Genomic DNA, 17066 nt, shown 5'->3' on the forward strand with positions numbered 1-17066 from the left:
ATAGAAATCGACTGAAAGTGTATTTCAGCTCATAATCAGAGAGTTTGAAATTTGACGCTTTTCTATAGCTGATTGTGACGTCTTATGTCGACGTTGCAATAGAGTTTGACGTCAGTATATTGGCCTGCGATATAGAATGAAACCCTACAAGTCTTGCTTATTCTTCGTTTCTGGTTATGGCTCTATAACCTTATACTCACTGCCGAAGTAGATGTGCTAGACACTTTCTATGCCTGCCATGTATGGTGAGGTGAGGTGAGGTGAGGTGAGGTGAGGTGAGGTTTAACGTCGCGTCCAAGATTATTGCTCTGATACAGCGACGTGCATGTACGTGTGTATGTATGTGTGGCTGCTTGTACTAGTACGGACTGATCGATGTCTCCTGATTTGAAATCGACAATCCATTTAAAAGAATGGACAATATAAAACGACACAAACATTCATTATTCATAGTGAGTGAGTATGGTTTTACGCCGCTACTGCTTCTATTACTTCTACTGCTACCTTTTCTATTTTTCTACTGCTTCTTTTCTATTTCTTCTACTGCTACCTTTCTATTTCATCTACTGCTACTTCTTCTACTGCTACTTCTTCTACTGCTACTTCTTCTACTGCTACTTTTTCTATTTCTTCTACTGCTACTTTTTCTATTTCTTCTACTGCTACTTTTTTTATTTCTTCTACTGCTACTTTTTCTATTTTTCTACTGCTTCTTTTCTATTTCTTCTACTGCTACTTCTTCTATTTCTTCTACTGCTACTTCTTCTATTTCTTCTACTGCTATTTCTTCTACTGCTACGTTTTCTATTTTTCTACTGCTACATTTCCATTTCTTCTACTGCTACTTCTTCTGCTGTTTTTTGCCCAATTACTTCTACTGCTACTTCTTCTATAATTGCTACTGCTTCTTCTTCTATTTCATCTACGGCTACTTCTTCTTTTACTTCTACTTCTACTGCTAGTTCTTCTATAATTGCTACTGCTACTTTTTCTATTTCTTCTACTGCTACTTTTCTACTGCTTCATTTCTATTTCTTCTACTGCTACCTTTCTATTTCATCTACTGCTACTTCTTCTACTGCTACTTCTTCTACTGCTACTTTTTCTATTTCTTCTACTGCTACTTTTTCTATTTTTCTACTGCTTCTTTTCTATTTCATCTACTGCTACTTCTTCTACTGCTACTTCTTCTACTGCTACTTCTTCTATTTCTTCTACTGCTACGTTTTCTATTTTTCTACTGCTACTTTTCCATTTCTTCTACTGCTACTTCTTCTACTGTTTTTTTCCCAATTACTTCTACAGCTACTTCTTTTATAACTGCTGCTTCTTCTATTTCATCTAATGCTACTTCTTCTTTTACTTCTACTGCTACTTTTTCAATTTCTTCCACTAGTTTTTTTTTCTATTTCTTCTACTGCTACTTCTTTTATTTCTTCTACTGCTACTTTTTCTATTTTTCTACTGCTACTTCTTCTACTGCTACTTTTCTATTTCTTCTACTGCCGCTTCTTCTATTTCTTCTACTGCTACGTCTTCTACTGCTACTTCTTCTATTATTGCTACTGCTACTTCTTCTATTATTGTTACTACTTTTTTTTCTACTGTTTCTTTTTCTATTACTTCTACTGCTACTTCTTCTATTTTTCTACTGCTACTTCTTCTACTGCTACTTCTTCTACTGTTTTTTCCCCAATTACTTCTACTGCTACGTCTTCTATAATTGCTACTGCTGCTTCTTCTATTTCATCTACTGCTACTTCTTCTTTTACTTCTACTGCTACTTTTTCAATTTCTTCCACTAGTTTTTTTTTCTATTTCTTCTATTGCTACTTCTTTTACTTCTTCTACTGCTACTTCTTCTATTATTGCTACTGCTACTTCTTCTATTATTGCTACTACTACTTCTTCTATTTCTTCTACTGTTACCTCTTTTATTTCTTCTATTGCTACTTCTTCTATTTCACTAATAGAATAATATTCCTTCTTACAACCTATGGTAACACTAATAGAATAAAATGCTTTCTTTCAACCTATGGTAACACTAATAGAATAAAATGCCTTCTTGAAACATATGGTAACACTAATAGAATAATATGCATTCTTTCAACCTATGGTAACACTGATAGAATAATATTCCATCTTTCAATATATGGTACCACTAATAGAATAATATGCTTTCTTTCAACCTATCGTAACACTTATAGAATAATATGACTTCTTTCAACTTATGGAACCACTAATAGAATGATATGCTTTCTTTCAACTTATGGTAACACTAACAGAATAACATTCCTCCTTACAACCTATGGTACCACTAATGGAATAATATTCCATCTTGCAACATATGGTATCACTAATAGAATATTATTCCTTCTTGCAACTTATGGTAACACTACTAGAATAATATGAGTAGAAAGAAAACTTACAATCTAATCGTAATAATAGTAGAAACAAATATACCTTCTTACAATTTATGATATAAATAGGGGATAAAATAAACCTTCTTACAACCTATGGTAATGACAGAAAAGGAACAGGTGGTCTCGTGGAAGTGTGTTGACGTATTGTGGAGATGGTGTGAGTTCCCCAGATGGGAACAAAATATTTACTCCGAGTTTACAATCCTGTACTACATATAATCCAGCTCCTATCGATAGCATGAATCACACCTTCTCATTTAATTCGCGCCCCGTGAAGATCTGGGGTAGAACAGGTCTTCAGTAACCAATGCTTGCCGTAAAAGGCGATTATGCTGGGGGTCCTCGCCGTGGACTGGCTATAGTCAGTTTCAGCAAAGTCCCGTGACCGCATTGTTTGACAAACGATATCCCTAATTGCACCGAGCTAAGAGCGGGGTATATGTGGGTCGTGCTAGTTAAAAGTACATTTGTGGGTGGGAATTGATTCTTGACTGAGGTGGTGTCAGTTGGAACCTGATAACATTTCCAAAAGTACATGTCCTTTAAATGGAGCTGATGTGTGACGAATATTTGAAATGATGAAATGGCCTTTTGGGATTGAAAGTACATTGTTTCTCAAAGAACATTAATGGATGTCAACTTCTTTATTATAAACAGCACACCGTTTCGGAGTATATACTTACTCCTTCATCGGGTGAATAAATGCTATGAAGCAGAGAACATGTATATACCTGTAAGAACAACATAAGTAATAAGATGACAAAATTGGCCATACTTGCCGTAAAAGGCGACTAACGGGATCGGCTGGTCAGGCTCGCTGACTTGGTTGATGGATGTCATCGATCCCAATTCCGTGGATCGATGCTCATGATGTCAATCACTGGAAAACGAGTGCGGCGTTAAACAACAAACAAACAAACAAACAAACAAACATTTAATTCTCTAGTTTCATACCAATCATTTGTATATTTATGTTGTTTTTAATTTTCTTAGCATCATACCTTATTGATATTTAACCGGAAATATTAAATATATATGAGCTGTTTAATGAATTATTTAGATATGGCTTGAAAAGCTGGGTCATCATTTCCTTGTGTCCATCACTGTCTTTGTAGCGCAATCATATTGAATAATTAATGAATCTGTTGACTTCATTCAGTGTTGAACTGATTTGATATTTCAGTATTACACGGGCACAATTGAACACCCCACTGTGGCTTTGTCCAATGCATTCAAAACGCACATCAATGCAGGGAAATACACCAATAATGTCAGATACCACCCACGCTTCCAATACCCACACTAAGCACGTCTGACCTCCTCACGATACTCCTGCCATACGACGAATGCCTGTAAATAATCGAGTCTTTACCAGACAATCAATCCAGTGACATGCTAGCGCATTTGCTGATTTTGTTGACACTAAAACGATATGTTAATTTTGAATTACGTCTGTTGCGTACAAAGCATATTGTATGTTATGCTGCCATAGTTGCACACAAGTTTGTTTCTAATCCTGCTGAAGCAGTACAATGTTTCGTGACCTGGTGATTTTGAAAATAGGAAAAGTAATATATGGGGTATATTTCAGGTCTCTGACAAGGTGTTATCTATTTTATAACTACATACGTCTTAACTACCCTGTAACAAACTACGACTTAACTACCATATAACTACCTACGTCTTAACTACCCATTAACTACCTACGAATAACTACCCTGTAATAACTACCTATTATCTACCATATAACTATCTGCGTATTAACTAGCATATTGATACCTACGTATTAACTACCCTATAACTACCCGCATATAAACTAACATATTAATACCTACGTATGAGTTACCCTATACGAAAGCTACGTAACAACTAACCTATAAATACCTAGACTTATTAACTATGCTTTAACTACCTACGTATTAACTACCCTATACATATCTACGAATAACTACCCTATAAATACCTACATATAAACTAGTCTATAACTACCTACGAATTAACTACCCTATAAATACCTACGTATTAACTACCCTATGAATACCTACGTTTAACTACCCTATGAATACCTACGTATTAACTACCCTATGAATACATACATAGTAACTACCTTATTAATACATATTTTTTCACAAGTGGATCTTGATAATGGCGGCCTGAAGTCATAAGTTTTATACTCCAGGATGTAAGAAATAAGTGGGTGTCTGCAATACGGCAGCTTGATTTCCAACTTGCCGTAAATGTTAAAATTTCATTATTCGAGGAAGTCGTAAATTACGCGTAAGCAGCCAAAATAATCAGCGAGTGAAAGCGAGTGAAATATTCCAGCAATATGAGTGAGTATGGTTTTACGCCGCTTTTAGCAATATTCCAGCAATATCACGGCAGGGGACACCAGAAATGGGCTTTACACATTGTACCCATGTCAGGAATCGAATCCGGGTTTTCGGCGTGACGAGCGAACGCTTTAACCACTAGGCTACCCGACCGCCCCCCAGCAATATGAGTTGGTGCACCAGGAGTTATTTCCACGCAATGTTTCCATGATAACTCTGCACAGCCTTACATATGTGGCAGAGAAGTGGGTCAGACTAATGAAAAGCCGCATTCCTGTTCAGGAGGACAAATTGTTGTCAGTATTCTACTATAAAAAGCATCTATCAAAGGGTATTTCGGGTAGTCAACATACGGAACGACCATTCACCTCCACCTGCCCTGTCATGCAGCAATAGGAATCATTGTCATACCTCCATGTCAGATTGGTGAGATCTGATTGGTCCACGTGATTTTAGATAAGATACCATGTATCCCGCTTTGGAAGGAAATGTCTTTCTCAAGGAGAGACTAAATCCCTTATACCCGCTTCGAAGCAAATAGCCGGAGCGCCTTCATACACGCCAACCCCCCTTGCCTCTGGGTCAGGTTGGCAGTGGACCAGCCCGAGGGAAGTATTTAGTCTGCCCCTTAAACATTCCTTGTCGCGAACTCAGATTTAAGTCAGTATCTGTTACGGTGAAAGGTCAGACGCACTTTTAGCCTCTAATATTATTGCCTGTCACAGGAGACAGGTATTTGTGATCAATCTGGTAGTCCAAGGACCGACATTTTATATACGTAGTATGACGCGTGTACTTTAATGTAGAAATCGAAAGCTGCATATGTGACAGATGCGGGTAGCGAGCTTTAGGTACCGAGCTATAAGTACATAAATTTATGTACAGCGCTTTAAACACAGAGCTGTTAGTACAGAGCTTTAGGCATAGAGCTTTACGTACAGAGCTATGGGTACAGAGCTTTACGTTCAGAGCTGTAGGTACCGAGCTTTGGGTACAGAGCTCTAAGTACAGAGCCGTAGTTACAGAGCTGAGGCACAGAGTTTTGGTACAGAGCTGTTAGTACCGAGCTTAAGGTACAGAGCTCCAAGTACATAGCTGTAAGTACCGAGCTTTAGGTACAGAGCTCCAAGTATATAGCTGTAAGTACCATGCTTTAGGTACAGAGCTCCAAATACATAGCTGTAGGTACAAAGTTTGAGGTACAGAGCTCCAAGTACATAGCCTAGGTACCGAGCTTTAGGTACAGAGCTGTAAGACCGTTTAAAGAGATTCGATTGAGGCTTTCCGTAGGATACTTTGCAAAAGAGTTATAGTGAGATTAACACCCCTTTGAACAGTATTCCAGTTATATCGCGGCGTGTCAGCTTAATGTGGGAGGAAAGCCCGAAGTGATGCAGGTCTCAGACGTTTACCACTTTGGTGAAACTCATGAACACGTGTATGGTGCTGACAAACCTAGAAACACAATCGGGGCGATTCAGGATTTGAACCCACAATCATACATTCTTTCGTGTCAAAGGGACGCAACTCTGCACAGCGACAAAAGATCAAGAAATAACTGTGTGTGTGTGTGTGTGTGTGTGTGTGTGTGTGTGTGTGTGTGTGTGTGTTCCCCAACCGTAGCGTTATATACCGTCAGTCAATGTATTATATAATGGACATCACTCTACTTCCGATTCCGTTAGTCGCCTCTTCAGACAAGCATAGCATACCCTATACGAAAGCTACGTAACAACTAACCTATAAATACCTAGACTTATTAACTATGCTTTAACTACCTACGTATTAACTACCCTATACATATCTACGAATAACTACCCTATAAATACCTACATATAAACTAGTCTATAACTACCTACGAATTAACTACCCTATAAATACCTACGTATTAACTACCCTATGAATACCTACGTTTAACTACCCTATGAATACCTACGTATTAACTACCCTATGAATACATACATAGTAACTACCTTATTAATACATATTTTTTCACAAGTGGATCTTGATAATGGCGGCCTGAAGTCATAAGTTTTATACTCCAGGATGTAAGAAATAAGTGGGTGTCTGCAATACGGCAGCTTGATTTCCAACTTGCCGTAAATGTTAAAATTTCATTATTCGAGGAAGTCGTAAATTACGCGTAAGCAGCCAAAATAATCAGCGAGTGAAAGCGAGTGAAATATTCCAGCAATATGAGTGAGTATGGTTTTACGCCGCTTTTAGCAATATTCCAGCAATATCACGGCAGGGGACACCAGAAATGGGCTTTACACATTGTACCCATGTCAGGAATCGAATCCGGGTTTTCGGCGTGACGAGCGAACGCTTTAACCACTAGGCTACCCGACCGCCCCCCAGCAATATGAGTTGGTGCACCAGGAGTTATTTCCACGCAATGTTTCCATGATAACTCTGCACAGCCTTACATATGTGGCAGAGAAGTGGGTCAGACTAATGAAAAGCCGCATTCCTGTTCAGGAGGACAAATTGTTGTCAGTATTCTACTATAAAAAGCATCTATCAAAGGGTATTTCGGGTAGTCAACATACGGAACGACCATTCACCTCCACCTGCCCTGTCATGCAGCAATAGGAATCATTGTCATACCTCCATGTCAGATTGGTGAGATCTGATTGGTCCACGTGATTTTAGATAAGATACCATGTATCCCGCTTTGGAAGGAAATGTCTTTCTCAAGGAGAGACTAAATCCCTTATACCCGCTTCGAAGCAAATAGCCGGAGCGCCTTCATACACGCCAACCCCCCTTGCCTCTGGGTCAGGTTGGCAGTGGACCAGCCCGAGGGAAGTATTTAGTCTGCCCCTTAAACATTCCTTGTCGCGAACTCAGATTTAAGTCAGTATCTGTTACGGTGAAAGGTCAGACGCACTTTTAGCCTCTAATATTATTGCCTGTCACAGGAGACAGGTATTTGTGATCAATCTGGTAGTCCAAGGACCGACATTTTATATACGTAGTATGACGCGTGTACTTTAATGTAGAAATCGAAAGCTGCATATGTGACAGATGCGGGTAGCGAGCTTTAGGTACCGAGCTATAAGTACATAAATTTATGTACAGCGCTTTAAACACAGAGCTGTTAGTACAGAGCTTTAGGCATAGAGCTTTACGTACAGAGCTATGGGTACAGAGCTTTACGTTCAGAGCTGTAGGTACCGAGCTTTGGGTACAGAGCTCTAAGTACAGAGCCGTAGTTACAGAGCTGAGGCACAGAGTTTTGGTACAGAGCTGTTAGTACCGAGCTTAAGGTACAGAGCTCCAAGTACATAGCTGTAAGTACCGAGCTTTAGGTACAGAGCTCCAAGTATATAGCTGTAAGTACCATGCTTTAGGTACAGAGCTCCAAATACATAGCTGTAGGTACAAAGTTTGAGGTACAGAGCTCCAAGTACATAGCCTAGGTACCGAGCTTTAGGTACAGAGCTGTAAGACCGTTTAAAGAGATTCGATTGAGGCTTTCCGTAGGATACTTTGCAAAAGAGTTATAGTGAGATTAACACCCCTTTGAACAGTATTCCAGTTATATCGCGGCGTGTCAGCTTAATGTGGGAGGAAAGCCCGAAGTGATGCAGGTCTCAGACGTTTACCACTTTGGTGAAACTCATGAACACGTGTATGGTGCTGACAAACCTAGAAACACAATCGGGGCGATTCAGGATTTGAACCCACAATCATACATTCTTTCGTGTCAAAGGGACGCAACTCTGCACAGCGACAAAAGATCAAGAAATAACTGTGTGTGTGTGTGTGTGTGTGTGTGTGTGTGTGTGTGTGTGTGTGTGTGTGTGTGTGTTCCCCAACCGTAGCGTTATATACCGTCAGTCAATGTATTATATAATGGACATCACTCTACTTCCGATTCCGTTAGTCGCCTCTTCAGACAAGCATAGTGGATCTTGATAATGGCGGCCTGAAGTCATAAGTTTTATACTCCAGGATGTAAGAAATAAGTGGGTGTCTGCAATACGGCAGCTTGATTTCCAACTTGCCGTAAATGTTAAAATTTCATTATTCGAGGAAGTCGTAAATTACGCGTAAGCAGCCAAAATAATCAGCGAGTGAAAGCGAGTGAAATATTCCAGCAATATGAGTGAGTATGGTTTTACGCCGCTTTTAGCAATATTCCAGCGATATCACGGCGGGAGACACCAGAAATGGGCTTCACACAATGTACCCATGTCGGGAATCGAATCCGGGTTTTCGGCGTGACGAGCGAACGCTTTAACCACTAGGCTACCCGACCGCCCCCCAGCAATATGAGTTGGTGCTTCAGGAGTGATTTCCACGCAATGTTTCCATGAGAACTCTGCACAGCCTTACATATGTGGCGGAAAGTGGGTCAGACTAATGAAAAGCCGCATTCCTGTTCAGGAGGACAAATTGTTGTCAGTATTCTACTATAAAAAGCATCTATCAAAGGGTATTTCGGGTAGTCAACATACGGAACGACCATTCACCTCCACCTGCCCTGTCATGCAGCAATAGGAATCATTGTCATACCTCCATGTCAGATTGGTGAGATCTGATTGGTCCACGTGATTTTGATAAAATACCATGTATCCCGCTTTGGAGGGAAATATATTTCTTAGCGAGAGACTAATTCCCTTATACCCGCTTCGAAGCAAATTGCCGTGCGCCTTCATACACGCCAACCCCCCTTGCCTCTGGGTCAGGTTGGCAGTGGACCAGCCCGAGGGAAGATTTAGTCTGCCCCTTAAACATTCCTTGTCGCGAAATCAGATTTAAGTCAGTATCTGTTACGGTGAAAGGTCAGACGCACTTTTAGCCGCTAATATTATTGCCTGTCACAGGAGACAGGTATTTGTGATCAATCTGGTAGTCCAAGGACCGACATTTTATATACGTAGTATGACGCGTGTACTTTAATGTAGAAATCGAAAGCTGCATATGTGACAGATGCGGGTAGCGAGCTTTAGGTACCGAGCTATAAGTACATAAATTTATGTACAGCGCTTTAAACACAGAGCTGTTAGTACAGAGCTTTAGGCATAGAGCTTTACGTACAGAGCTATGGGTACAGAGCTTTACGTTCAGAGCTGTAGGTACCGAGCTTTGGGTACAGAGCTCTAAGTACAGAGCCGTAGTTACAGAGCTGAGGCACAGAGCTTTTGGTACCGAGCTGTTAGTACCGAGCTTAAGGTACAGAGCTCCAAGTACATAGCTGTAAGTACCGAGCTTTAGGTACAGAGCTCCAAGTATATAGCTGTAAGTACCGAGCTTTAGGTACAGAGCTCCAAATACATAGCTGTAGGTACAAAGTTTGAGGTACAGAGCTCCAAGTACATAGCTGTAGGTACAGAGCTTTAGGTACAGAGCTCCAAGTACATAGCCTAGGTACCGAGCTTTAGGTACAGAGCTGTAAGACCGTTTAAAGAGATTCGATTGAGGCTTTCCGTAGGATACATTGCAAAAGAGTTATAGTGAGATTAACACCCCTTTGAACAGTATTACAGTTATATCACGGCGTGTCAGCTTAATGTGGGAGGAAAGTCCGAAGTGATGCAGGTCTCAGACGTTTGCCGCTTTGGTGAAACTCATGAACACGTGTATGGTGCTGACAAACCTAGAAACACAATCGGGGCGATTCAGGATTCGAACCCACAATCATACATTCTTTCGTGTCAAAGGGACGCAACTCTGCACAGCGACAAAAGATCAAGAAATAACTGTGTGTGTGTGTGTGTGTGTGTGTGTGTGTGTGTGTGTGTGTTCCCCAACCGTAGCGTTATATACCGTCAGTCAATGTATTATATAATGGACATCACTCTACTTCCGATTCCGTTAGTCGCCTCTTCAGACAAGCATAGTGGATCTTGATAATGGCGGCCTGAAGTCATAAGTTTTATACTCCAGGATGTAAGAAATAAGTGGGTGTCTGCAATACGGCAGCTTGATTTCCAACTTGCCGTAAATGTTAAAATTTCATTATTCGAGGAAGTCGTAAACTACGCGTAAGCAGCCAAAATAATCAGCGAGTGAAAGCGAGTGAAATATTCCAGCAATATGAGTGAGTATGGTTTTACGCCACTTTTAGCAATATTCCAGCGATATCACGGCGGGAGACACCAGAAATGGGCTTCACACATTGTACCCATGTCGGGAATCGAACCCGGGTCTTCGGCGTGACGAGCGAACGCTTTAACCACTAGTCTACCCGACCGCCCCCCAGCAATATGAGTTGGTGCTTCAGGAGTGATTTCCACGCAATGTTTCCATGAGAACTCTGCACAGCCTTACATATGTGGCAGAGAAGTGGGTCAGACTAATGAAAAGCCGCATTCCTGTTCAGGAGGACAAATTGTTGTCAGTATTCTACTATAAAAAGCATCTATCAAGGGTATTTCGGGTGGTCAACATACGGAACGACCATTCACCTCCACCTGCCCTGTCATGCAGCAATAGGAATCATTGTCATACCTCCATGTCAGATTGGTGAGATCTGATTGGTCCACGTGATTTTGATAAAATACCATGTATCCCGCTTTGGAGGGAAATATATTTCTTAGCGAGAGACTAAATCCCTTATACCCGCTTCGAAGCAAATAGCCGGAGCGCCTTCATACACGCCAACCCCCCTTGCCTCTGGGTCAGGTTGGCAGTGGACCAGCCCGAGGGATGTATTTAGTCTGCCCCTTAAACATTCCTTGTCGCGAAATCAGATTTAAGTCAGTATCTGTTACGGTGAAAGGTCAGACGCACTTTTAGCCTCTAATATTATTGCCTGTCACAGGAGACAGGTATTTGTGATCAATCTGGTAGTCCAATGACCGACATTTTATATACGTAGTATGACGCGTGTACTTTAATGTAGAAATCGAAAGCTGCATATGTGACAGATGCGGGTAGCGAGCTTTAGGTACCGAGCTGTAATTACAGAGCTTTAGGTACCGAGCTGTAATTACAGAGCTTAAGATACAGAGCTGTAATTACAGAGCTTTTGGTACCGAGCTGTAATTACAGAGCTTAAGATACAGAGCTGTAATTACAGAGCTTTAGGTACCGAGCTGTAATAACAGAGCTTTACGTGCAGATCTGTAAGTACAGAGCGCTTTAAGTAAATAGATTAATGTACAGCGCTTTAAACACAGAGCTGTAAGTACAGAGCTGTTAGTACAGAGCTTTAGGTATAGAGCTTTACTTACAGAGCTTTGGGTACAGAGCTTTAGGTACAGAACTTTACGTTCAGAGCTGTAGGTACAGAGCTTTGGGTACAGAGCTTAGGTACAGAGCTCTAAGTACAGAGCCGTAGTTACAGAGCTCTAAGTACAGAGCCGTAGTTACAGAGCTTTAAGTGCAGAGCTTTTGGTACCGAGCTGTTAGAACCGAGCTTTAGGTACAGAGCTCCAAGTACATAGCTGTATGTACAAAGTTTTAGGCACAGAGCTCTAAGTATACAGCTGTAAGTACCGAGCTGTAGGTACAGAGCTTTACGTACAGAGCTCTAAGACCGTTAAAAGAGATTCGATTGAGGCTTTCCTCAAAAGAGTAATAGTGAGTTTAACGCCGCTTTGAACAGTATTCCCGTTTCACCACGGCGTGTCAGCCTAATGTGGGAGGAAAGCCCGAAATGATGCAGGTCTCAGACGTTTACCACTTTGGTGAAACTCATGAACACGTGTATGGTGCTGACAAACCTAGAAACACAATCGGGGCGATTCAGGATTCGAACCCACAATCATACATTCTTTCGTGTCAAAGGGACGCAACTCTGCACAGCGACAAAAGATCAAGAAATAACTGTGTGTGTGTGTGTGTGTGTGTGTGTGTGTGTGTGTGTGTGTTCGTTCCCCAACCATAGCGTCATAAGCCGTTAGTCAATGTATTATTTAATGGACATTATTCTACTTCCGATCCCGTTAGTCGCCTTTTCCGACAAGCATAGGTTCGTGAAGGCCAATTTTAACCCAGGTTTTTACGGGGGGCGCTATACAATCAAGTAAACTTATATCTTTAGCTGTATACATATCCCACATAATTAATAATAAACTGCATGTACGATGTTCGTCGCGGATATAACGTGCAAATTCAGCCAGAAGCGTAAAACAACATTCACTCATCGCATATAGATTCATATCTAATAAGCACCACGTAAGCACAACCTGGGGAGCAAGGATGGCTTCAGATTCCTCAATTAGCGATATGAAGCGTCAAATATCAGCCTGGAGAATCGAACCCGGATTATCGACACGAGGAACGAACACATTAACCACTTTGCTACCCCACCACATGTAAACTCGCCATCCCTTCCTTGAAAACATACCTTTTGTGTTTGATAAAGTGTCCGAACTAATAGCTTCATGATTTCTCTTGAAATGTTTGAACCTACACGACGTCGTGTTAACAAGATTTCCCGCGAATATCGCGATCATGGACGAGTGTTGACCCTGCTTAACGGGTACGCTACACAAACACACTCCCTTCGTAGGAATGCACTTCCTTGTTAACACACCCTTCAACACAAACACGCAAACAGGACGGTAGTTGAATGTTAAAGCATCTTTAAAAAAGTGTCAATCGTGTGAATATGTGTGAATTAAAAATGTGTATTTGTACTGTGCACAAAAGCGCGCACTCAAAGTCGCTGCGAGGTGTTTGAGATTTTACAACAATGTACTTTTAGCTCACACACCCGTCCCGCCGACTCACTGTGTAAACTCGTGCTGCGCATGTCGCCTGTTAACTGGGGTGTGTAAACATGAGCCATATATATGCATATGTCGGAGGTCGCCCGATCACAAGGAAGAAAGGTCAAGGTTATGTTGTGAAATAGGTTTGTACTTTCCTGCAGTATTACGAAACAAAACTAATGGCTGTTTACTTTGACCGGGGATTAACTAACATAATTTTGAGTTATATGCTACTTGGCATTAACCGAGCTTTCGTATCGATGACTTTGATGATATTTGCCGCATTCAACAATATTCCTGCTGTATGACGGTGGTCTGTAAATAATTGATTCTGGACAGATAATCCAGTGATTGACATCATGAGCATCAATCCACATATTTGGGATGCTGTGACATGCATCAACCAAGTCAGTGAGCCTGACCACCCGATCCCGTTAGTCGCCTCTTAAGTCAAGCATAGTCGCCTTTTACGGCAAGCATGGGTTGCTGAAGACCTATTCTAACCCGGATCTTCGCGGGTCGACTTTGATGATAGAACAATTTAACGAAAAAAGATTGCCGCGAGCGGGGTTCGAACCCTTACCGACGACTAACGAATGTAATTTTGTGCCGCAGTGCTATGGAAGAAATCGTGTGGAAGTAACTGTTTACTTACATGCTTACTTTCATCGAGACTTAAAGTTGACCAGTTTGCGAATGGAGGTACATGTTAGTCTGTATATTAAAGGGGGCACGGGTGGCCCAGTCGTCTAAGGCGCCACAATTCGCTGTGCAGAGTTGCATTCCTTGGGCACGCCAGAAACCTATGATTGTGGGTTCGAATCCCGGTTCGCCACGTTTATGTTTCTAGGTTTGTCAGCACCATACCCGTGCTCTCGGGTTTCACCGAAGTGGTAAACGTCTGAGACGTGCATCACTTCGGGCTTTCGTCCCACATTAAGCTGACACGTCGTGGTAGAATTGGAATACTGTTCACAGCGGCGGCGTTGAACCCAACTCACTCACCACACATTAAAGGTAGTTTTATTTGATATATCAAAATGAATAGATAGAAACATACTCTTTCAAACGTGTTAGGTTCTTGAGTACTCGGACAGTTGCCATGGAAACACCTAGCTGTCTAACAAACTACAATGCAACGATTAGCAATAAAGTGCAGATATATGAATTTGTTTTATCTTTAATCGATCATTAGAAACAGATCTACCCTTTTCGTAATTGTGAAAAAAAAGGATTTCAAGCTTTCAATTGAACCGTAGAATATTTTTAGATCGGTTTCATTTACAATAAAATTGATTTTCAAATACTTGATCATACGAGTTATAGATCGAAAATGGGTAATAGTACAACATTGGAAAGCTATTGGTGTCCACACCTGTTGCTGGGGAAGGAATTAGCTTAAAGACATGGTCGTTTTGTCGGCATTGTGTGGAAAGTACCTACTGAATAAAACAATAATCGTTAATCATGTAGGTTTAATGTGTTTGTCTAACGTTTTGAAAATTGTTAAACGGGAATAGTACAGTTTGACATGACATGTGTGTCCTCAGCATGTAAAAGCAAGTGTCGTTAAGAGGAGTCGGTGAGTTCGGTGAGTCTAAAGGGGGATCACAGCCGATTTCTGTCACCTCCGTATCCCTGACACGCATCCGTATGTCCGTTTACACGTATCCGTAGTGTTTCTCACACGTATTCATTCGTAGCACATATTGCAGACGTGCGGAAAGGAAATACCTCGGGCTTCACGATATAGTGTGACGTCACAACAGCGGCCATTCCGTCCGCAGGTCATTTCATGTCCAACCAAAATAATCTTGGAAAAAAAAAACCCCGGGTGCGGACGCGTATCCAACATGTACGGGTTCCGCGAAGGTCCGGGATAGAATAGGTCTTCAGCAACCCATGCTTGCCGTGAAGACCCGGGGTAGAATAGGTCTTCAGCAACCCATGCTTGCCGTGAAGACCCGGGGTAGAATAGGTCTTCAGCAACACATGCTTGCCGTAAAAAGGCGACTATGCTTGTCGTAAAAGGCGACTAACGGGATCGGGTGGTCAGGCTCGCTGACTTGACTGATGCATGTCATCGATCCCAATTGCGTGGATCGATGCTCATGATGTCAATCATTGGATTGTCTGGTCCAGATTCGATTATTTAAAGACCGCCGTCATATAGCTGGAATATTGCTGAGTGCGGCGAAAAACAACAAACCAATCAATCAGATACAGATAGGTGTAGGCGACCCAGTGTATTTTCTACTTTGGGGAGCAAGTGTGTCCAGTTGTAATACCATTCCGTCTGTGCCATCAACTCAAAGCCATCAGCCCCCTGCTAGTCTCCAACCATCCGTGCGAAGCCTGTCCCCACGATAAGCTCTATGGTACTGTTAACTGAGGAGGGAAGGAAAGGTCCCTCTGTCTAGCTCTATGGTGCCTTGCATGTTGAGAATGAATATTGCTGGCTTTAAACATTTTAAAACAATTTAACAACCTTTGATTTGTAAACAGCAAATATAATACAGTTTTATGGCATCTTAATGTTTAGTTTAATTTTACATATTTTGGGAGATACTATAAAAAATAAATAAAGGTTTCCGTTGAGCATGAATATTATGAAATACTTAGGTACATAATAAATTACATACTTTCACTCTACTCCCGCTGAAGGGGTTGTTGTCAGTACGGATGGTAGATATGTGTACCCCAGGTACGTTTGTGTATGTACTCTAGCCAAAACCAGATTAAGAACGGTACCCTTGGACGAGTCTATTCCGCATTGCCGACTGTCTAAGCCGCCGCGATTCGCTATGCAGAGTTGTGTCCCTTGGGCACGCCAGAAACATATGATTGTGGGTTCGAATCCCGGTTCGCCCCGATTATGTTTCTAGGTTTGTTGGCACCATACCCGTGCTCTCGAGTTTCACCGAAGTGGTAAACGTCTGAGACCTGCATCACTTGGTGCTTTCCTCCCACATTAAGCTGACACACCGTGATATAACTGGAATACTGTTAAAAGCGGAGTTAAACCCATCTCACTCACTCACTATTTCTCTCTTCATCGTTCCATCTCACACACTCTCTCTCTCTCTCATCCCTCTGACACTCTCTTTCTCTTTCTCTTCGTCTATCTGTCTCTCGCACTCTCTGTCTCCCCATCTCTCCATATCTGTTTCGCGTTACTGTCTCGCCATCTGTCTCTCCTTGTCTTTTTCTCTATCTCTCCTTCTATTTCTCTGTCTATCGTTCGGGGCGGCCGGGTAGCCTAGTGATTAAAGCGTTCGCTCGTCACGCCGAAGACCCGGGTTCGATTCCCGACATGGGTACAATGTGTGAAACCCATTTCTGGTGTCCCCCGTCGTGATATTGCTGGAATATTGCTAAAAGCGGCGTAAAACCATACTCACTCACCGTCTTTCGTTCAACCTCTCTCTTCATCCCCCTGTATATTTCTGACTCCCCCTCTGTGTGTGTTTCTCGCTGTCTGTTTCTATTCCCCCCAATACCCCCCCCCCCCCCCCCCCCCACACACACTCTCTCTATTGTTGTAGTACTAGTAATGATATCCCATACCCCATCACTTTCTCCCACATATAAATCCATTTCACTTTAAGTATGTCAATGGGAACTTAAATGAAAGCAAT

The sequence above is a fragment of the Haliotis cracherodii genome, unplaced genomic scaffold (genome assembly GCF_022045235.1).
Source record: "Haliotis cracherodii isolate W230 unplaced genomic scaffold, xgHalCrac1.p SCAF_14, whole genome shotgun sequence".
Taxonomy (NCBI): domain Eukaryota; kingdom Metazoa; phylum Mollusca; class Gastropoda; order Lepetellida; family Haliotidae; genus Haliotis; species Haliotis cracherodii.